Source organism: Heterocephalus glaber, unplaced genomic scaffold (assembly GCF_053883595.1).
Source record: "Heterocephalus glaber isolate CG9 unplaced genomic scaffold, H.glaber_assembly_v1.0 deba00001442, whole genome shotgun sequence".
NCBI classification, from domain to species: Eukaryota; Metazoa; Chordata; class Mammalia; order Rodentia; family Bathyergidae; genus Heterocephalus; species Heterocephalus glaber.
Window position 1 is genome coordinate 53622494 of NW_028258296.1, and position 24094 is coordinate 53646587.

Sequence of the window (24094 nt, forward strand, 5' to 3'; positions counted from 1 at the left end):
CTGTTACCAAGACCAGCTGTTTATTACCTCTTGCAACCAATGTACCCCACACATTGTATGCTTAAAGAATGAGAACTGATAGATGGATGTCTCAAACTGATTGCCAAAGCCTTTTATAAAGTACGGAGAAGGCAGGAATGGTTCTCATCATATCCTGTCTCCACCATCTTGATTCATCTACAGTGAAAAAGAGGGAGGGTGTGGGTGTGGAGATGTGTATGTGTGTGTGCATGTGCGTGTGTGTGTGTTGTGTGTGTGTGTGTTTCAAATTGCATTTTTTGGCTGCATCTCCAATGGGATGATTAAAGAACTTTAGCTCTTTGCAAGCAGCTTAGCCAGAAGTTTGAGTATGTTTCACTTTCCCAATATGGTTCTCATTTGCTTTTAACCTCATTCATTTTTTATTATTTGTCTTTCAGAGAAAAAAGGCAGAAAGAAAAATCAACCTATGGCTTCTTTAATTAAAGTCTGCATTCCTGCTGGTATATTTTAGGAAGACATTAGGTAACTTTTGCTTCACTCTGTGGAGAACCTTATACTGTGTTTCTATTTATTCATCAGGGCTCTGCACAGTTTTAGGGCCATTCCTGGTTTGGTGATCCTTAAATTTGTTTTCATATGGAATTGTGAACATCGTATCAGTTTATAAAATTTATGTTTCTCTTTCTAGAGTGCCAGCAAGGAACCACTAGGATAATGTCACAGTTCTCTTCATTGGCAAGAACACAAGGACTAAAGATTTTATCTGACTTTTTGATTTTTATACTTAAGGAAAAAAGTAAACTCCAGATATCTTCCTCCCCATCTCGAAAATGCCAAGCATTCATTATTTATTTGGTGTGAGACATCCAGACCCATTTTGATTTCAGTCTAATTTTTCATGATAAATAAAAATAAAGGTGGGGAACTTTAGGGTTATTTTCCCAAATGTGAAACCAGACAGAGTCAGGAAGAGAAGCCGTATGTTTGCCTTCTGGTTTCTTTTCTTCTTCACACTTAGGAAAGAAGACTTCACCCTAGAAAGAACACTGATAAGGTTGAGTCATTTAATCCCAGACCCTGTTGTCATTTCCACCAAAATAAAACACTGAGGCTAAGATTCCTCAGGCAAAACTTGATCTTTAAGGAAACTTGCCCATCTATTTATTCAACTCTTCTGCTCAAGGTGATAGTGTGGGTGCTATAGGGATTTGGAGATGAGTTCACAGTACACATAAAAGGAATTCATATAACAGACACAGCAGGGCGCAGGACAGATGTGGAACAGATGAAGGAGAAATAGAAAAAGTTGAGGATGAGGGGAGATTGAATATGCTCCTTCATGATGTTGATGTCACTGTGCCTTGGTTTCTTTGAGGCTTTCTTCACACATCATCCCAACCCTAAACTACATTTCCTGCAGAATTCTAGTCAGGTGAAACAGGGTCCAGGTGAACAGTCACAAAAAAGTCCTGCACCCCTGAGGACATGTGTGGGACAGGTCAGTGGTCCTGACTGTGTGTTGGCGTAGGCCTGAGGAAAGTGGCCTGAGCAACCAGAAACATGGAATTCCCATCTGTCAAGGTGAAGAAATGTGCAGGATTGAGTCCTAGGGCAATTCTAGTGTTTAGAAATCAGGAAAATGAGGATGAAATGGCCAAGCAGACAGAGAAAGAGCAGCTAGCTAGGCATTGAGGAGAACCAAGAAAGAGTTATGTCCTTATGCCAAAAGATTGAGGAGAACCAAGAGAGAATTATGTCCTTATGTCAAATGAGAAAGAGTTTCCAGAAGGTAGTATCCTTCTATCTCAGATACTATTGACATATCAAGATGAAAATGGAGACTCGAACCTTGGATTTAGAGGAGACTTGGAATTGTCAGAGTAGAAACAAAAACCTGATTAAACAGGAAGGTGTGAAAACAAATCTCTTGTCTAAAGACTCTAGAAACATGATCTTTGAAAATAAAATTAAGAAAGGATTTTGAGTGTTCAAAAAGTTAAATTATCAGTTGTCTGATCCTTTTGATGCTACAGAATAACCACCTCCCTCCAGTACTATTATTTTTGTTTTCTAAAATAATAGCTAATGTTGATTACACTCTGACTCAGTGCCAGTAGCTCTTACAATTTTGTATATACATTTTTCATTTATTTAATCTTAGTAACAGCCATTTAAGATAATTGCTGTTATTAAACCCATTCCACAGATAAATACTCTAAAGCTCAGAGATGTACAGTAATCTGACCAAGACAGGTATGGCCAGTAAGAAATGCAGGCAGAATTCAAACAGCAAGACTAGCTTTCCATAGCAAACTTGCCCACCGAAATCCAGCCCATGAGTCTCAGCTCCTTCACAGCATCAGCTTTTGAAACTACGGGCTCTTGAACTAAAGGTGTGGAAAACTCAGTGTGGGAGCAAATAGAGAGTTTGCTGGTTATACCTTAACCACAAAAAAGGAATTGCAGAGCCCTAGTCTTCTTTCCCAAAGCATTTTCCAAGTGTTCTTGAAACAATGGCTGCCTTTTTATACATCACTCAACTTCAGTCCCGGCAGCAATTGCAGGCACAGGAATCAGGAAGCTCATCGAAGCCCCAGTTTTTTTCTGTCCTCAGTGGTCTTTTGAATTCTCATGTAGTTGTATCCTACTGTCTGCTCTTTCCTGTTAAACTTTCCCGATGAGAGTGACTGCTGCTGAGCTTTGTTAAAACCTGGAGTGATGATGATGATGGGTAAAGGAAGAGGAGTCAGCGAGGCACGAGGCGAGGCCAGGCTTTTGTGAGGTGAAAAATAACAGTCACCTTGGTTCTGGTGTCCCTGAAAATGAGGCTCAGTGTTGGAACTAGTATCGCACCTTGAGGCCACTACTGTTCTGATTCTTCCTACTTTTTACCCTTTTTTAAGAAAACCAGACCAGGGAGATGAGGGCTCCATCTGGGTTCAAGAAGGAGACTTTGAGAACAAAGTGAGGGCCCCACTCAGAGTGGCTTGGCTGGGAAGGGTCCTCTGGGAAATTTGTCTTCCCTCCACTCTCCAACTAGCTCACCACCGGGACAGGTTAAGAACTTAAAGACCCGCCTTACCATGCCACTGATTCACTTGGCAGGAGAGCATCGGAGCTATCTCACTTTGGGAAAGAAGAGTGTGGATCTACAGTTTCTTTTTGTGGTTAATTTATAGCCCGCATTCCTCTCTATCTGCTCCCACTCTGATTTCCCTGCCTTTATTTAAACCCTTCTTGGGCTTTTTTGTGCTTCTCTGCCTTTCACAATGGACTTTATAATCACTGGGAACAATATTCTATCATAACCATCTGCGTATCTTTCTCTTTTTTTAATGAAGTAATATACTTTATTTAACCTATGGCTCTGGTATAAGTGTGACTCTACTAACATGGACCAAAACTGTGGTAAAGCCACACTACAAAAAAATGTACACTGCTGAGTTAGTGACCAGACATTCCATGACATCACTGATAAGCTCTTCTCTTAAAAAAAAGAAGCCACTTAAATCTAATTACTTTGCTCAGCAGTCTTCCATTTGTTTGCTTTGTATCCCCTAAGGAGGCCAGAGTTTCTGTCTTCTCTTTGGTTTACACACGTAGTACCTTCTTGTATCAGTCACAGCACCTTCAGCCAAAGTGACAGAAAACCTGGCCCAAATGAGTTAAAAAGATGCACTATTACTGAATATACCAAGGGGTTCCAAGTTATAGTATTTCCACGTTTGCTTAATGCAACGTTTCAATTACATTATCAAGGGCCCTGGGTCCACCTATCCTTTCTCTCTACCATCCTCAGCATGCTGCTCACGAACTAGGCTATCCTTCCTCATGGTCACAAGCATGTTGTGACTCACAGACCTGGCCAATGGTGGCCAATGGTAGCCAATGGTGGCTCCTAATAGATGAGAACATCTTATTCAGAAGCTCCCTGGCAAACACTGCTCACATTTGTTGGCTTGAATTGAGTAACATGCCAACCTGTATAGACAATGGACTTTCCACTCAGGATACCCTGAGTGATGGCAACAGCTTTTCTAAGCTCATGATTACATGGAAGAGGGTGGAACACCCCCCCCCAAAACAGAGCTGTAATACCAAGAAAGAAGTTAAAGCATACAAGGCTAGAAGAATGAAATTTGTGTGAGTAGCTTACAGCATCTGATAAAATAACACCTGATAAGGATATTTATCAATTTTCACCTCACCATAGCTTGGATTATTTCTTCATTTCTGGAAACTAAGTTATAAGAAGGCAGGGCCTGGGCAGAAAGGCTTTGACGAAAAGAGGAAAGAAAGCTTGGAGGAAAGATTACAAGCATGAGCCTTGCCTTGCTGAAGAGCCACTGCCATGGAAGTCTGCATAGGGAAGAGTAGAAAGCCAGCAAAAAGTATTTCAACATTTCAAGGACTGCACTAGGCCATCTGCTCACATATCCTAATTCTCATAAAACTCTTCCTTAAACACAAAATATTATTCTTCTATTACAAATGAGGAAATCAGAGCTCAGAGAGGTTGAGGAATTTGGCAAGAGTTATCCAGCCAGTGAGTAGCAGAATCAACCTGGCTGCTGATAGGAACTGTAATCTTCCCACAAGGTCCAAGTCCTTAAGGGATTTCAGGAACAGAAGCCTCAGGAAAACAAGTGGTTCATTATTATCTTGAAGCTTTGGGCCCCATATTTCTGTGAAGTCTCCAAAAAAGAATGGGCCATTTATGAACAGGGAAATTTTCAGGGGGATAAAAAGGCCAAAGAGTGAGGAATGGGAGAGAAAAAAGGAAATCTATGAAACCCAAATGGCTGAAGATAAATTAGCCAAATAACAGTTTTGTAAAATTATTAATTTGTTAAATTTAACAATATTACAATTTTTTGTTATAGAATTTATAGGAATTCATATTGTTTGTAATAGTTTTAATGGAATTTACAAAATTTTCCTAAATTTTGTTTTCCAGAGGCTTTGCCACAGGCAGAACTAGGTAGCACAGAAGAATTCTGTATATGAGACAGCTTTGTGCATGTATATTGTCTTAGTTACTTTTCTCATTGCTGAAACCAAATAACCAACACTCAAAGTTAAAGGAGCAAAGGTTTCTTTAGCTCATAATTTGTAGAGATTTCAGTCCATAATCACCTGGCTCCAAGGAGAGCAGCATGGCAGAGGGGGATCACAGAGAAGAAATAGTTCATGGTGGCCAGAAGGTAACAAAAGCAACAAGGGATCTTACCGGCTTCTTCCCACCCTTTTTATCTTGTTCAAACTACTTAGGGTGGGCAGCACTCACACCCTTTATCCTCCTACCCTTGGGCCTAGCACTGCACCAAGCATCAGTCACATATCTCTGAAAAAGCCCCACCCACAACTGCATGAGGCTTTGGGAGACATCTAGACCCAAGCCATAACATATATATACTTTGATGCAAGAGTGGTCTTCTGTTTTCAGGGATGATTGCATGTACAGCCTTGGGTGGGATACCTATGAAGCAATGAGAGGCAGCCATAGTGAGTAAGCAATCCCAAATCTTCCACACTCACGAATGTAGCAACTGATGTGGCAGGCTCCACGGGTAAGTTGGGGTCAGTTATTGAAGAATCCTAAATGCTGAATTATTGAGTTTGAAATTCCCAGGAGGTGATGGAATGACAAGAGTATAGGTGACACCTGCAGCAGTGGCTGGCACCCAAGAAACACTTGATACATAGCTGTTGGATGAACAGCCCACCTTAACACACTCCACGTTGCTTCAGTTGGAGCCACTGGTCTGTAAGCACTCTCTTCTGTAAAGCAAAAGCCAATTGCACGGATGGCTCTTCCACTCTCATCAAGTTGGAATCACTGTTACATCTTTTTTAAAATTAAGACATACAGGAGAGCCATAGGTGACATTATTATTTAATTGTGGTCACTGTTATTATCTGATAAGTAACCACCCTGAAAAATGGTGTACTGAAGGTGCTAGGTCCATAACTCAGGGACTGATAGCTCAAAACTACAAACATTTAAAATGTAGTGGTGTGGGCCTTAGTATACAAAAATGAAACTGTTCCAGGGGTTATGCACAACAATGTGTATAGAATCTCTATTTCCTTTTCTTTTTTTCCAATCATTTGCCTATTGGATTATTGTAAATGTGAATGTGAAAATGTTCAGAACATGCTTAATTCTGTTGAATTTAAACATGAGATACAAAGTGCTAAAATCTTGATGTAAAAATGAAAAGAAAGAAAAGGAAAAAAAGAAAATTATGAGTGAGAAGCATCAAATCAGCAGCAACCTTGGTTCTCACCTCCCACTTTGCCCACCTTGATGCCAGGTGAAGGGCCTCCCTCCTCTCACTCTCCCGGAATGACTACCACCTGCTCTTCCTGCTGTGTGCTTGTGCTTCCCTTACCCTTAAATCCAGGAACCTAAAGAAGGGGCATGGCCTTAATAATTTCAATCATCTTTCTTGGCTCTAACTCCTTCTTCCTCCTTTGGCACTTCATCTTTGTGTCTTTCCTTTTAATCTGTAGTTTAGAAAACCCCTACTCCCAATTGACCTGTTTAACTTACTCTCTTATGGCAAATTCTCCTCCCAGTATTGTCCATCTATCCACTCCCAATAATAACAGCTTCCCATCTGGGTCCAACTTCAACTACCTCTTTCAAATTATGTTGCTCATTTTCATGCATACATGTAAATTACATATATATATTGCACATATGTAAGTTATTTTATGTATACACACAGTCTTCCCTAGTATCACAGAAATTTGGTTCTAGCACCTTCCATAGATAATAAAATCTGCAGATGCTCCAGTCCTTTATATAAAATGGCATAGTCTTTGCGTATAATTTATGCACATCCTCCTGTAATTTGGGGGGTAAGGTCCTTAGAATCAAACCTAGATCCTTGTGCATGCCAGGCAAGTGCCCTACCATTGTGCTACATTCCTAGCCCACCTTCTTTTATTATTTAAAGCATCTCTAGATTACTTATCCTACCTCATACAAAGTAAACACTACATAAAGAGGTGTTTTATTGTATTCCTGAGACTATAAAGACAAGAATATTCTGTGCAGGTTCAGTATAGCAGGAATTAAAAAATATTTTCAGCTTACATTTGGTTGAATCCATGGATTCACATACAAAGGCCTAATATATATATTTCTAGCATAAGGCTTACCACTTTGCAGGCTCTATATTAAACCTTTTGTGGTATATATCTGTCTGTTAAATACTGTAGCCACTTACTACATATGGCTATTTAAATTTAAATTAAATAATATTAAATAAATTAAATAAAATTTACAATCCAGTTTCTCAGTTGCACTAGCCACATTGCAAGTGCCAGCAGTTATATGCAGCAAGTGGCTATTGTGTCATGCAGGAGCATCAGTGATGTTTTATTGAGCAGCACTGCACTGCATCATTTGTTAAGTTTTTTTCTTTGTCTTCTCATATTATTATTAGGTCCTTTGGAAACCCAGAGGAGACATATATTTACTTGTAAAAGGGATCATCCTTTTTCTATTCTGTTAGGCAAAGCGCAAAATGAACTTGGATATCAGCAGAGATAGTTTTCTCTGGGTTGTGGGTGGGGCAGACTTGCAGAGTATCACTTTCCAGGAGTTAGAAGGAATCCCAGATTCACAGTTCCCTGTCCCCTGACCAGGGCTGAGCTCAGCCCCTGGCTTCTGTGGAACATCTTGAGGCTCTGAGTGAATGGCAGTGATGACATGTTTAATGAAAGGTAAATATTTACGGTCAGTCTCCAGCAGATGTGCTCTGTGGGTGGGTGGGTGAATCTCTGCGTGAGCTGGGAAGCCATGTTGTACTCTGGATCTCACTGGAGAGGTAGCTTGTGCCTAAATTTAACCTTGTTGTTCTGAAATTAGAGCAGGTGGGGATCAGGGCATTGTTATATGATCAGCAGCCCTGAGACTGAACAAGGATTGCAGTGGGCTTGAAGCTGCAGTGTTTTTCATTGTGCTGACTATAAAAATTCCCAGAGGCACAGAGCAGCTATCCTATCAATATCCTGGGATGCTACTGGCATCTAGTGTAGAGACAGGGAAATAGCTGCTATGCAAATGCTTGGCAACCAGAGAGAAAAGGAGGGTCCAACCAGACCCCACTCAGGACTGCAGGGTTCACACTAGGGACCTCCTCACTAACAAGAGTGGTTGCCAGCAACAGAAGGAGAAATCGTAAGAATGGAAAACTGATTCTCCAATTTACCCACACAACACCTATAACACTGTCTCACAACACTACCAGATCCAACACCTTCTTTTTGTAGTTTAAAATTACAGTAATTATTGTTGCCATTACCATCCTGAAATTCAGTCTACAGACATTTAAGACCTACCTATGCTCATTACTATAAATATCAAATAATATTCTGCATGCAATATAAAAGAGAAAATAATGCTATATGATAAAAAGTATTTCAGTATGTATATATTCACACAGAAACAGACCAGAACATATAATTGGGTCACATGGTTGCACCTACATAAAAAGATTAAGTTTGGGTTTAAGAGAATTAAGACTATTGGTAAGAACTGAGACTGTATCAGAGGAAAATGAAAAGGCAGAAAGAGGCCAGCCTATTGATTGGTATGTGATAAGAGATAAAAGGAAATAATCTTAATTAAAAAGAAAAGATGTGTTTTACATGTGAGTGAATGGAGAGTAGATAAGAGAATAGCTACAGGAGGCCAAGTACAAATGGAGATCAAGAAAATGGAAAAATAGAAACAAAATCTTTGTAAAAGGGAGGAATGGAGGGGTTGAAGGGAGGGCTGGACAAGGGTGAAAAATAAGAACCAAGAGAGACTATGTAAAGGTGCAAATTTCCAATGATGAATGTCATTATATTGTATACCTAAAATGTACCAATGATTAGAATGAATAATCGATAATGCAAAATAGGAAGAAAAGGTCCAAAGGGGTAAGGGTAGTGGGAGAGGCAGGGGAAAGGAAAGAAGGGAAAGGTAAAATGCTGAGAAGTGGAAAAAATGGAAATAAAGTCTTTGTAAATAGGGAAGGGTGGAGGGGGTGAAGGGAGGGCTAGGAATGGGGAAAAAATAAGAACCAAGACGCATCATGTAAAGGTACAAGTTCCCAATGAGAAATGTAATTGTGTTGCATACCTAAAATGTACCAATAAAAGAATTTAAAAAAAAAAAGAATTCAGCAGAAGTAAAAACTTAGGAACTATCTTAAAAAATGTAGGTTTTCTAGAATCCATGGAAATACAGAGAGGAAGAAACGAGAATTTCCCACACTTCGTAGAATGGAAGTTAGAGCCAGTTTTCTTGGTGTTTAATATTGAAAAGGCCATGGCCCCATAGGACCAGAGGACCAGGGACATCTGGGAGTCTGACATATGATTTATCAATCAAATCAGTGCCCAGGGAATATTGCTGTCACTGTGTGAGGTTAATCAGCAAGCTAAAACCTGCACCTGGATCACAGTAGTTGGCCAGCAAAGATTGGTTGTGAACTGAATGAATCTGCCATTTGGTCATTTATGCCCTTGTATGATTTGGACAAGTGGCATACTTAATAAATAGGTTTCCATTCATCAAGCATCTCTGTGATGGGTCCTTTATATACATAAATTGCATAACTCAATTCTTAAAACAACACTGTAAGGCACATATTTTCATCTCCATTACAGAGATGAAAACCCAAATTTGACAAATTAAACCCGGGTTTGATAAAGCTCGTTATGAGGTGTGACAGAGCCAGGATTTGAATGTGGCTGTTTCACACTTGACTCTGACACCCACCCTGGAAACTAGGGAGTAGAAACAGGAAATACAGTTCCTGCTTCAGTTCAAGTCACCTGAAGTCAGGAGCAGTGATGTGACTTGCTGAATGCTATGCTGCTAGTGTACAATGTCTCCGTTCTTCTTTTTCAAAAAATGTAATTGACACATGATAATTGTACCTATTCTGGTGGTATAGTGTGATATTTTCATATATGCACAATATAATGATCAAATTAGTGTGGTTATTATTTCCATCACCTCAAATATTTATGTGTTATCTCTCTACTGACAGCAAAGCCACATTTTTCTCAGCCTTTATACCACATCTTGTGATTTTTACCTCATATTTTTGTTCTAGGGAATCTCAGAAATCAGCTGCAAGCTCAAGCAAATTATTAAATCATCCTGGCAGGATATGAGCATGGTAATTTATCAACTGTTTCATAATAGAGACCAGAAATCTAAATGTCACATAGGGCATTTTAGTTAAGATCTGCACTCAGTATGGGAACAATTAGCTAACAGACTGCAAATAAATTCTCTGATTACTCTCAGGACGGGATAGTGACTTGCTACAAAGCCTCTCTTGGATGTGATGGGGATCTGGCTTGAACATCTGTCATCAGATGAATGTTGGGCTTGATCCTTCCTGGCGGGCCAGACACACTGTTTCTGCCAGTATTATATGGAAAACAACCTTCCTAAATATGCATGCTGGCCCCATCAAGGATACCCAAGTGTGAATCACCTCTTGGGGACAAAAAGTCTTGTGAAATCAGTTTGTATGAACCAATTTTATGGTTGGGTGAACTGTTCTCTCTAGTAGTGACAATGAAGTGCTGTATTATAATGAAGCCTAAATGAAGTGAAATAAGCCCACCTTGCATACTCTAGAAGTTCAAATTGAAACTAGTGTGGAGAACTTTTTCTTACAAAGGTAAAAATATATCTACCTTTTCTCAGCAGTTTCACACCTGGGCATTTATCCAAGAGAAATGAAAACATGTTTATAAAATGAATTATGTTCATTTCATAGTGGCTTTATTATTAAAAGCCTCCCAAACTGGAAACTATCCAAATACCCAGGAACAGGTGAATGCAAAAACAAATATGTATTATGTTCATACAACAGGAGAGTACTAAGAAATAAAAAATAAACTACTCATACAAACAACATAAATTAATCTCAAAAGCATTTTGTTGAGTGAATCAATACATTATCAAATAAAAGTTTAACTGATTCCAACAATTTAAAGTTCTAGCGTAGATATAAGTAAGTTATGATGATAGAAATCAAAGCAGTGAGTCCCTGTGTAACTGGGAAGACAAGGAAATTTTCTGGAGTGATGAAATTTTCAGAATTGAACATTTTAATATGCATACTTTATTCTGTGCAAGTTATATTTCAACTGAAAAATAATATCTAAGATTTTTTCAGCTACAAAGAGACCATAATTGTCTTCTGTTTCCACTCCTATCTTCTCTTCTACTTGTTTTCATGCTCAGGTCTTCAAAGACCGAGAATCACATAGGCAATCCTTACTGTAAATATCATTAGAGTGGAGTGATAAAATTATAGTCAATCCACAATTGTAGGAAATGGATTAAGCAGCTTGTAGAGCAAGTAAATTTGAAATACAATCAATGACTGCAGCAATTTTCACCAAAACAATACCAAATTCAGATTCCAAAGTATGGCACACAAAAATACAATATCTGAGAGATGAATATTGGGAAAAAGAAAGTGACATTTATTGAGCATGCTGGCAATCTGGAAAGGAAATAGACTAATGTGTCAAGTTTCTCCTTTCTGGTCCTTAGGGATGTAGGAGGGGTTTTTATATGAAGCCCAGATTAGGGGCCACTGGTAAAAATCAAGGTTTTTCCAGGAGCTTGAGGAAGGCAGTCTGGTGAACTCCTCAGTATGACGGTTATTGTCTTAGGTCAGGCCGTTCCAGCTTCAAATCAGTTTTATAGTCAACATCTGATTCTTGGAATCAGCTCAGAAAAATAAGCAAGGCAAAGTAATGAAGGGTGAATGCTAGAGTCTGAGAATGAGAAATGGAACAGAAATAAAGCAAGATGGAGGCAGTAATGTGATGTAATATTTGTAAACTATTACAAAAGTGTAAGAAAAGGAACCCAGATAACCTCAGCTCAGGGAATGAATCCTGGGTTTCCCAAATTCAGTGAATCATGAGAGATGGGGTCAGCTTTAGGCAGCTGCTTTGCAGAGGCTCCAAATGTACCCAGGTGGCATGGCAGGCTCAAGGAATCCTCTGGGACCTAAGGTAGTTTACTCGGCACTCAGAACTGTGGGCTCACCCTGTGTGTCAGTGATCCATGTATGGGTTTTTTTAGACTCTTAAGACTTAGCAAAGTATCCCCAACCCCGTGAAGCTGATCTCATCAAGAGAACCTGCTGTACTTACTAGGAGCTCTGCCCCTGGATCTGCTGAGGTCCTTCCACGTTCAGGATTGCCAATAACAGTCCAAGGAACAAAGGTGTTCGGACTTTTGAATTCCATATCCTTCAGTGGGACTATGGTAGAAAAAGAGAAAGGAGGGGAATTTGAACAGACATGGGAATGAATGATGCTGACCACATTCCAGCTCTGCTTCTCTGCCTGAGAATTCATTTTTTAAAATTAATTTTATTGGTATGTTTTAGATATACAATATGATGACATTCATCATTGGAAATTTGCACATTTACATGATCTCTCTTAGTTCTTATTTTTTCCCCATTCCCCTGCTCTCCCTTCAACCCCTCCACCCCTCCCTATTTACAAAGACTTTGTTTCCATTTTTTCCTTTTCTCATATTAATTCCATTCCCTTCTTTCCTTTCCCCAACTCTTCCCACTTCCCCTTCCTCTTTGGACCTTTTCTTCCTATTTCATATTATCTATTATGCCTTTTAATCCTTATTTACACTTTCAGTTTCTCACACCAGAGAAACTATTCAGTATTTACACATGTGTGTCCTATTTATTTCACTTAAGAGTATCGCCTCAATATGCATCCATTTAGCTATAAATATCTCTAATTTCTCATTCTTTATGGCTGAGTAGTACTCCATTTGATAAAAAATAAACAGATAATTCATTTTTAATATATCTACTCCCTAATTCCACAGCAAATACATCATGCAGCTATGAGGTTTGGGGCTCTAGGCTCAGGAGTGAGATTCAAGAATGAATACAACATGACTTTTTATCAAGGAACTCCAAGTTCTGACAGAGCCACTATGGTGATGGACCAATTGGAATGTAGAATACAGTGTGATAAGTTACACACACACACACACACACACACACGCGCACACACACTGCCAATTCTGCCCTCAGCACTGAAGAAGGCTTCCTAAATGGAGAGAAACATCAACTTAGTCCCAAGAGTGTACATTAGGAGTGATCAAAATATTCCAGGATAGGGCCGGGGATTTAGCTCAGTGGTTTTGCTGCCTGCTGCGCAAGTTCAAGGACCCGAGTTCGATCCCCGGTACCAAAACAAAAAAAAACAAAAACAAAAACAAAAATATTCCAGGATGAAGGAAGAGTAAATACAAGACACAAAGCCATGAAAACAATGTGCTTTGGTGGGAGTAGAATCAGATGTCAGTGAACGAGCTGCTAGACCTTTCCCGGGGTCTGGGAAATCTCTGAGCATTCCTCACCAGCTCAACCACTGGTCTCTCATTCCCTGAAGGCTCTGTTCAGCAGATCATAGGACTCAGTTGAACACCCACACCCTAGTTGATGTAGAAGGCAGACCTGTAGGCTCAGTATCAGACCTAAAAACTAGAGTTGGAAGAAGAAAATAAGGTTAAATTTTTGCCAACTGAATCATCTACCTATGTGGCAAATAAGTAGGTCAAAAGTGATTTCTCTCTTCTCTGGCCTCATGTGTGTAACTCTCTGTGGTATTAAATAAAAGCAAAATAGTTAGGTGTAGATTCTGGGACCAGATAACCTGATTTACTCCTCAGCTTTGCTATTTATTAGCTGTCTTCTTGGACAACTTACTCTTTCCTGTGTGGGCCTGTTTCTTTAAATGTAAAATGACAAGAAAAGGCTGGAGGAAAAGGTCATGAAAAGATAGACTAGAAATATTTTAAAGTACAGTGGACCCTCAAGTTACGAGTGGCCTGACATAAGGACAACTTGAGTTAATTAGGTTAATGGAAGATTCATCTACCTCTTGTTATCTATAGCATGTACCCAGGTAAACATCCAGATCTCAGCAGTATTGACTTACAACCAGCTTGAGTTACAAGCAGCCCTGGGGAACTGATCAAGCTTGTAAGTCAAAGGTCCACTGTAGTTACAGTCATCCTTCAATCAACAAGCAGCAAGTTTGAATCTCTGAGACACAATCCACACAGACTCAGTTCCCCTATGCAGTCCTTGCTCCTTGCACTTTTATTTTCATTTTATATGAAAAGATATGATTATACTGACAGCTAACATCAACCTTGGAAAAGTGTTACACAGCTGAGAAATTCATGGTTCAGTCCCTTTTCTGGTACTCTTCACAACTCTGCTTTCCTGGAAGGGAATTCATGAGCTATAGTATTTGAGGAGCTCCTCCTCTGTAGGCTTTAGAATTTTCTTATCTGCCATATTTACCATCCATCTAGGAGCAAGAACAAAGGAAATCTGCCTTGGATCCTTTTGAGTACTGAGCATTTTGAAGAGTTCATCTTTGGTGATGTCAGCTAGAACATAACCATACTTCCTGGCAAGTTCAAGTCTTGGTTCCAGAAATTTGGCAGGATCTCCTTGCAGCCACAGTTCTTTGCATCCGTATAATATGGTACCAGCTCTTCAGGTGGGATCATTCATTTTGGAATGGGTTGTCCATGCAGAAAGAGCTGAACAGGTTCTAGCCCAACTTCTCATGCTCTTTTCCTCCTGCCTTTTCTCATTATTGTTGCAAGCCAGAGTGAATTTGAAAGTGGAATGGTATTGATTAGTAGGCCCATTCACTGAGATTACAGCCAGTGGTGAAAGGTATGGCTTCTTTTAATCAAGAGTCTCAAGAAAGCGCCAGCTGCTATCCAGAGTCAGGATGGAGAACCCTCAGGGCAAGATGGAGAGGATTAGGAATGTGAGCTTGAACCTGGGGAATAGTTTCTAAATTATGTAGGTGATGTGTGTGGGTATGGGTATTGATTTTGTTTTGTTTTGTTTCTGGTACTGGTGACTGAAGCCAGGACCTTTACACTGAGCTACAAACCCAGGCCTTTTTAAATATTTTTTAAAATTTCAAAACAAGGAAGGTCTTGCTAAATTGCCCTGGGTGGACTTGAACTTGCCATCCTCCTGCCTCAGTCTCCTGATGTGGTGGAATTATAGGCATGCATCATGATGCACAGCCTACATTTTCTAGCAACATTGGAGTTTAGAAAAACAAAAATTCCAACTGAATTTAATTTCTTAGTACTCTGATAAAAGTAGACAACAGTCAAGCCAATAGCATTTTTTCCTTGAAGAAGGTAAGAGTTCGAATTGATAAAATTCTACTTTCTCAGACATTGGAGATCTCTGCCTTTCATTCAATTAAAATAATAGGAAAACTTGTTCAATGATTATATAAACCATAAAATCATTTGGTAATGGGAAGGTTAAATACTTTTTTTTTAGATGAGGCCTTGCTATGTTGAGTCTGGCCTTGAACTCCTGGGCTCAAAGCATTGTCCTTCCTCAGCTTCCTGAGCAGCAAGCAGCTGAGGCCAGTGCACAGCACTGTGCCCAGCTTAAACTCAGTTAATGTAAAAGATTCAGAAATTAATATGCTTATTTAACTTCGCAGTGATATATTGTACCTAAATCTCATGAAACCTTTCATTTACCTTGAGTGATTAAAAATTGATCCTTGAATAATTTATGGTTATTCTTACAGAGAGAAATAAAATGATTCCTGGCTGATTCCTTTCTTAAAAATAAGAATGTTTAAAAACCTCAAAAAATGTAAAATGAAAGTAATAATCCCTGCTAAGCCCTTAGAACACTGCCTGGCTCATAATAAATGTCCTATAAAAGTTATTAGTCATTATTATTAAGGCTAATACTTTAATGGTACACAATGGGTTTGTCTCTTGGTGAATACAAAATCAATAAGCACAACCAGGAGATTAAAAAATAAAGTGAAGAAAGGTTTGCTACTGCAACAAGCAAGGAAAGGACTGGGGATAATTCTCAGAGCAGTGACTCTGAGCATCAAAGGGTTTTCTTGGGGAAACTCATACACACTCATGTGAAAAACACTCATCATCCCAGTAACCATAAGCACATTTCTGAGCATGCTCAGTTTGAAGTCATGCTTTCTTATATATTGCACATTTAAAAAATGATGATGAGAATGCCTCTGGGTGGAGATGTTAGTATTACATTGAGCAAAGTTTACTCTAGTTTGCCTAAAAGCGATGGGCAAGAATGACATGGTGATTTTAGGCTGGTTTCCATCAGATGAAACGTGAGTTCTGTAACTGGTAGAGTTTGAACTTTTGATCAGTGTTCTAAAGGGTTCAAAATTGTTGAAAATTTTTGAACAGGCCTCTAAATATTTATATACCAGGAGTGTGAACTCTGAATAAGTGACAGCAGTTCATATCCTCAAGATATGTGCATAAACTAAGCTCCTCTATGAAGAAGTTGAGAAAAAACTAGGGGAAAGAAGCATAACATCTTAGGTGATCACCCTTGCTCAATATGCTAATTAAAGGGCCTTTATCATAACCTAAAATAAAGTTAGATACCATAGAAAAGCTAGTTACTGGCAACATCAAGGGATTGGTATGGTCATGAGGTGAGAGACTTTGGGTGACACATCTAACAAGTTCATTAAATTTCCCAACTTATCTAGGGTTTGGGAGATTCTGACCATAGAGTTATTTTCCCATATAAATGCAAGGGTAGAGAAAACAATAATATAAATAGAAACTATACTGGTTAAGGAAAGACTAAGTAATAAGATACTGAGGAGACTCTGGCTTCAAGTTGTTAATTTTTATTTTTTATTAGCACATGGTTGTAGAACATAATGTTCATATGCCTTGTGGGACATTGGTACATGTATGTAATACATCTTAATTCCTTTTTTATCCTCTTTCTCTTCCCTCCTCCATTCATCTCTTGATCCCTTTCCTTTCTTTTTTCTTACATCTTCAAGTTTTATAATTTACCCAGGCCCCTGGTTCATAGGATAGAGTATTATCCCTGTAGGAGAAAGAAAATTTAAATTTACATACCTATTAAGGGTAAACATTACCAACCTTACATTGATTTCCAGTTCAACTTTTACATCAGGGTATACTCAGAACAAGTTTTCCTGGAAATGACCTTATATACAAAATCCCAATGAAGCTGAACTGGATATTTCCTTTGAGAATGTCTTTGATGAGGTGAGAGCAATAGGTAAGTGTTTTAGCCACTATTGCTGAGCTTTTTGGCACAGTTTGGCCAATGTAATCTTAGTGTTAAAAGTTAGTCCTTTCAGTCTTACCAGTTAACTGGGGCCTCCAGGTTACATATAATCTCCATTGTATTCCAAGCACCTGAGAAATACCACCCACTATCTTTGAAGTAAAAGCAGGTATCGCAGGTATCATCACTTTGGATAGATCAAGGAAGCCCAAACCTTGAGATTGTTCCAGAAATCATGGAAAGAAATACACGGAGACAGAGAATTCAGGTAAAACAATAAAAGTTTACTTGCAAGCAGGCAGGACCACCAAAAACTGGTCTGGTCAGTGTCCGTGCCCCTCTTTGTTCAGTTTCTCCTTTTTGTATCCTTTTTAGCCATTATCTCATTCCTGGTGGTCTTTGATGAATAAATACAATTCCAGTTCCTATTTACAAGTAGTTCCTGTTAATGATTATAGTCACAGACACATGATAAGCACCTGACAGTTAAAACATTTACATTGTAAATTTACCCAGGCATTGCAACTTGGTTTTTATAGGTTAAAATGTTATCTATAATGAAGTTACAGGTCAAAGAGTCAGATAAGCATCACCTTAAACAACCAGAGTAGTGGAGAAAGGCAAGTTTTAAAGGGATACACTACCTATTTTGCTTCTACACCTACTTTAATGTCTAAATTCTTATGTTATCTACAACTTTTCCCTATCAAGATGATTTCATTTACAAGTCCTTTTATAACTTCTCCTGCTTTTTCTGTTCTGAAAGGGAAGTCCTCTACTCACCCAGTAAAAATATGCACAGGCTTAAGGATATAAAACTGTAGAGCTTTCATTTGTGAAGAAAGCCTTTGGGCCCCTTCCTGGAGAAGGGCTGCCTTGGGAATTCATTCCACAGGATTCATTTCACACTGTTCAGCCTTCCAGGAACATAGAGGCCTCTGCAGGTATGATCTAATGGGGATGGGTAACTGCTGCTTGATCTGGTGGGAGGCCTTGTCATCATCTATGCAAAGTTGGTTTTACAGGTATGTGGAATGCAGGAGTTATGGGTCATGGAAGATTCCACTCAGATTTTAGAAGAAGGCATGGGAGGCCACGCAGTGTGTTCCTCAGAAGGCAGTGTGACAGTGAAGCTGAAAGTGCATTGGAGACCCCAGGAAATTGGAGATTCCAGGAACATGGATCATCTGCTGAAGAAAGCTACAATAGCAGATCCAGCCTAAGATAGAGGTCATGTGAGTTGCAACCAGCAAGAGCCCTTTGGAGCTCTCATTTCACCACCACTTGCCCCTGGTACAGGACATAGAGCTAGGTTTCAGTCTTGCTTTGTTTCCATTCCTTTTTAGTGCCTTATTTCCCCCCTTTGGAATAGTAATGTTTACTTTGTGCCATTCTATATTGCAAATATTTAACTTTTTTTTTAATCTTTACAGAGCTAACATTTTGTCTTGTCTCAGAGAAGACTTTGGACTTGCACTACTAAGCTATACTGTAACTGTTAAGATTTTACCAACTCTTAGAGATGGACTAAACTTATTTTACAGAAGTCAGTCTCATGTTTAGAAGTAAGGCCTACTTAGAAGGGATCACTGGAGGCATAATTTGGAAAGATATATTCTCCCCCTCAGATCCTCTTTTGTCTCTCTGTTTCCTAGCCACAATGCAGGAGCAAACTTCCTTCTGCATATCCTTTTACCATGTCATTTCTTTGTTGGAGCCAGCTGGCCATGGACTGAACCTAATGAGACTGTGAACCAAAAGAAACCTCTTCTCATTTAAATTCCAGTACCAAGTATTTTGTCTCAATAGGAAGATTAGCTAATACAATTGCCTGTGTCATAATCTTTACTATATGATCTTGTCTCTTACTATGCTCCTTGTTGTTCACACCCCTCTATTCACACTACCTCTGTGGTCTTATCATAGATTTTATCAATGCTAGGCATTGTTACTTCCAAAATATTATTTCAAACATTGCATTTTCCAGTTATCAGATCACTCATTTATGTGTTCAGACCACTTAAACCTTCACTGTCATGGACACTCTCAGCTCACAAAGCACCTCCCTCCATCCTGTTTTTCTGAAAATTAATAGTTTCCCCTAGTTTTATTAACAAATTCCCTTCTAAAAGGGGAATAAAACATTCAGCAGTATACAGAAAGGGGTGCTTTATAATCTTTGAACCCTCTTTATAGGTCAGAGGCTTGAAAAATCACTTAACCTCTCCACTTCCTAATATTCTTTTTACATTATTTCTTTTCCTGGACAGAGTACACTTTTTAGTAGTCAACAAAGACTGTGTAGCTCTGGTACTAAATAAAAACTTAACTTGATTTCTGGCTATATCTACAGTAACCTGGGGCTTCTTGGAAAAAATCTAGAATGCATTAAGTCACGTGTACAGACCCTTTGTCAAGAGCAATTCTGCATAAATTTTGGTGGAAAATAATTTCATAAGTAAAGTATGACTATAGGTGTCTAAGGCTCAATGTCATCTTGCCTGTGAGCTGGCTACGGCATTTGGAAACATTACTCCGTTATGCCTCTGGTCACAGCTGAGGCCTCAAGGGTCTCATAATGCTGTGGAGCTCAACAGCAAGGCTGCATCAGCTGAAGAGATCCTGGTTCTTTGAGAACCAAGTAGTAACACAAAAAGAAAAAGATTCCACCGGGGGAGAGACTAATTCCTTGTCAAACTTGACTCATCCCACCCACCATTGTAAGAGTGCTTTCTGTACAGTCCTCCTCAACAGGAGAACCTCGTGACTTAAGATCTTCATCAACTCCTCATGTACTTTGACTGCCACCCCTTAAGTCACCTGATGCTCCCTCCAATTATTGTGTGTACCTGATAAATAGTGGCCAGCTTGAAGAGTCTTTGTCTTTGCCCACTCTGAGGCACTGACCTCCTGTCCCCCCACATACTTTGAAATTGCACAAGTCTCTGTTGCCTTTTTCTCTTTAGCCCTTGCTGTCCCCCTTTCTAGGTACTCAGAGGATTGATCAGCCTCTGATACACCTTGACCCAGTCAAACCTCATCTTTGAAAGGAGGAGTCAAAGTTTGTCTTCTGGTTTCCCTCTCCAGGGATGATTTCGTCATTCTCTCCACTTAGGTCCATCTTGCCTTCAATCTACACATTGCTTTTGTCTCTGCTTTTCTTGTTGTGAACAAGTCTCATGTTAGAGGCTGGGGACACTCACCTATGGTGGCATGTTTTTTCAATTTTGTGTCTTTAAAAGCTTGTATAGTTGGGAAACACAAATACATTTAATATACCATGAGGATAGCACTAATTAGCATCACAGCTATATACAAATATTAGTATACATGTATGTACTTACTTTTTACTCTTAAGGCAAAAATTTAGACTACTCTGTTAACAGGTTTTACAGAGCAAAACTGCGACAGTTAACTGATTGTAGCAACTTGAGTAAGAAACTCCCAACTAAATTGACTTAGCAAAATTCTGGGTATGGAAGACCCACCCTAGGGGGGATTGTTACCAGGATGGTATAGAAAGGAAATGAAGAGGGAAGGATGTTCCTCTTGCTTCTTTGGAGGAGCTCCAGTCTTCACCTTCACCTTGGACACCATCTTTAGCCTTCTATGGCAGACCCTTCAGCCTCCTGATAAGGCCTCACACAACAAACTATAGGGAGCCCCAGGCCTTCGATTAGATCCTTCGGATCTTTACCATGCAGATAGTACTTTTGTCTTGTTCTACATCTGATTCCATGGGTGGCCGTTTTAAGCCAGTCTTGTAAATTCTTTTTTTTCTCTCAGGAAGTTTATTGGTGCATTTTAGGTATAAAATACAGTTACATACATCATTGGGATCTTTTACCATTACATGAGTATCTTGGTTCTTATTTTTTTCCATTTCCCCTGCCCTCCCTTCACCTCCTCCACCCTTCCCTATTTGCAAAGACTTTGTTTCCATTTTTTTCCTTTTCTCATATTTTTTTCTTTTCCCTACTTTCCTTTCTCCTACCCCTCCCACTTCCCCTGCTCTTTTAGACCTTTACTTCCTATTACACAATAGCAATTATACATTTTTAAAATTACAATACCAAGATGTAGGAGACATTACCACAAATGTTGCAGAACTTAAAAGGATATAGAAAGCATGTTACAAATATCTGTTTTGAAATAAATTTGACAACTTCTAAGAAGTACCTTGGAAGACAAATTAATGAAACTAACTCTGGAGGAAATATAAAATTTGAATAGCACTTATTAAAGAAAGTTTATTCCTAGTTTGAAAACCTACCTATATAACAACAACAGGCTCATATACATTTTAACTGATAAATTATATCAAACATTTAAAGCAGAAAAAAGAAGGAACACTTCTCCCCTCATTTTAGGAAATCAACACTGTGCTAATCCTAAAACTGGATAAAGATAATAGAAGAAAAAAGTATGAACATAGGTAGAAATTTGTTTAACAAAACAAACTATTAGAAGTCAGATCTGGCAGTATGTAGAAAATGGTTTTATTATAGGGATGGCAATGCTGGTTCAGCACTGGAAGATCCACCCCCAAAAGTCATCATTTGAACAGAGGAAAGGAAAAAACCATATCATCCTGTCACTAGTTGGAGAAAAAGTATTGGACTAATTTCTACAGCTGTTCATGGTAAAAGCTATCAGAAGATTAGAAGTAGAACAGAAACTTCTCAACAGATTAAAGACATGTACTCCATCCTTCCAGCAAAAATGCCTTATATGAATGGAGAAGATACAATGCTTTCTCCCTAAGGTGGGGAACAAGGGCTGATATGCCTACTCTTCATCTGTCTATTAAACTTTGAAACATAGACCTAAAAAAAAATAGTCTGGCACAATTAATAAAATACAATAAAATGGCACAATTAGGATAGGATTGGCAAGGCAGAAGCAAAATCTTTATATGTAGATGAAATGATCATCTACAAAGAAAATACTAAGAAATCTCTAGGAGCCCCTAGAAATTGTATTTGAATTTATCAGGATTAGAAAGCACAAGGTATATATAAAAATTCAGGTCTACATATACTTGCTATAAATGAAGAATTGGATATTGAAATTAAAAGTTATGTATGAGTACAAAGGACCTAGAAAAGTAAAAAAAAAAAAAAACCAATGTTGGAAGACATTTAGTACCTAATTTTAAGACCTCCTCTAAAGCTACAGTAATCAAGGCAATGTTGGTATAAGGAAAGACATATAGATCATTGGAATAAAACAGAGAATCTAGTAATAGAACCACACAGGTATGGTCCACTGAGTTTTGAAAGATTATTTAACATTAACATTTTGTAAAATATAAACTCAATTTAAGAGCAGAGGAAAAGATAATGTTTTCAGCAAATGGCTCTAGAACACCTGGTATCCGTATACAAAAAACTAACCTCAATGCTTTATCTCCATATATAAAAATAACTTGAAAGGATCTATGAACCTAAATATGAAAGACTAAAACTATAAAACTTTAAGAAGAAATTATAAGGGAATATGTCTATGAATTTAGGGTAGGCAAGAACTTCCCAGGATACAAAAATCATGATATATAAAAGAAAAAAATTGATAAATGAGATTCCATCAAAATTTAGAACTTTAAATGACATCATTAAAATGAAAAGTAGTCCTTAAACAGACCTTATTTACAATGCATATAACTTATGACAGAATACATAAAGAACTCTTACAGCTCATTAATAGACAACCCAATGAAAAAGTAGACACAAGAAGATGACAAATAGCCAGTACAGCACAATGAAACGTATGCAGCACTAGAATCAGAAAAATACTAAACAGTATAATAACAAGATTGAATTATACACTCATTAGGGAGATGAAGTTAAAAGTTTTAAAAGTCTTGTCACGACATTTCTTTTTGTTGGAATCTCCCCCTTTGCATTTAATTTGTCATGCCCAACAGATTCATTCTGCTGGACTTCCTGGGGTTGTGATCCTCATTGTCTTTTCCTAGGATATTGTCTAAAATTTTTTGGTGTGCTTGTTTGGTATTTATGAAGTTCCTAAGGTGCTCTTTATCGTGAAAGTATCTTATTTCTCCATCTGTTTTGAAATATAGTTTTGCACGGTACATTGATCTGGGTTGGAGGCTGTTTTCCTTTAGGGCTTGAAATATGTCACTCCAAGCTCTTCTTGCCTTGAGGGTTTGCACTGAGAAGTCTGCTGTGATTCTGATGGGCTTTCCTTTGTATGTAATTTGTTTCTTTTCTCTAACTGCTTGTAGAATTTTGTTCTTCTGTTTGGTTTCTGGAATCCTAACTATTATATGCCTATGTGTAGATTTTTTTTTTTTTATCAAGGCTAGTTGGAGTTCTATGTGCCTCACTTATCTGTATGTCAAGTTCTTTTCTCCTGCTTGGGAAGTTTTCTGCCATCACTTCTGTGAACATGTTTTTTATGTCATCTCCACTCTCTCCTGTTTCTTCATTGACTCCAATCAGTCTTATGTTTTTCTTCTTTGCATTGTCTAACAGCTGCTGGATTTATTACTCATGATCCCTTACAATTTTAAAGCAATTTTTCTTTTCCTGGTCACTAATCACAATCGTATTTTCTATATCTGAAATTCTGTCCTCACATTGGTTCATTCTGCTGCATAGACTTTCAGTGGAGTTTTTAATCTCCTGGAAATCTATTTACATCTGTTTTATGGATTTCATTTGTTTCCTATGTTGGGATTCCATCATGTTCCTCAGATCCTCTATTTTTTTTATATGTGTCCTCTCTAAATTTATTAATCATGCCTTGTACTATGGCCACAATCTTTGCTGTTATCTGAGAAATTATTTCTGAGTTCATTTTTTCCAGGTCTCCTTTTGCTGCCAGTTCAGGGATTCCAGGTGATTCAGTATCAGATTGTTCCATCTCATTTCCCTTTGGGGTTGCTGTAGGTG

The 24094-nt window shown here is 38.5% G+C and overlaps 2 long non-coding RNA genes across 5 annotated transcripts in view; one reads left to right on the forward strand and one right to left on the reverse strand.

Annotated features, from left to right (window-relative positions):
• The window catches only part of LOC106010137 (uncharacterized), a 28936-nt gene extending 27818 nt beyond the window's left edge, over positions 1 to 1118 (forward strand). The window contains exons 4-5 of the long non-coding RNA XR_001184066.3: positions 420 to 504; positions 671 to 1118. This is a non-coding gene — a long non-coding RNA (uncharacterized LOC106010137). The remainder of the gene's footprint in view (positions 1 to 419; positions 505 to 670) is intronic.
• The window catches only part of LOC147827749 (uncharacterized), a 54161-nt gene that overhangs the window by 23194 nt on the left and 6873 nt on the right, over positions 1 to 24094 (reverse strand). For all 4 annotated transcript variants that reach the window (XR_015452076.1, XR_015452078.1, XR_015452077.1 and 1 more), the window contains one exon: positions 12181 to 12290. This is a non-coding gene — a long non-coding RNA (uncharacterized LOC147827749). The remainder of the gene's footprint in view (positions 1 to 12180; positions 12291 to 24094) is intronic.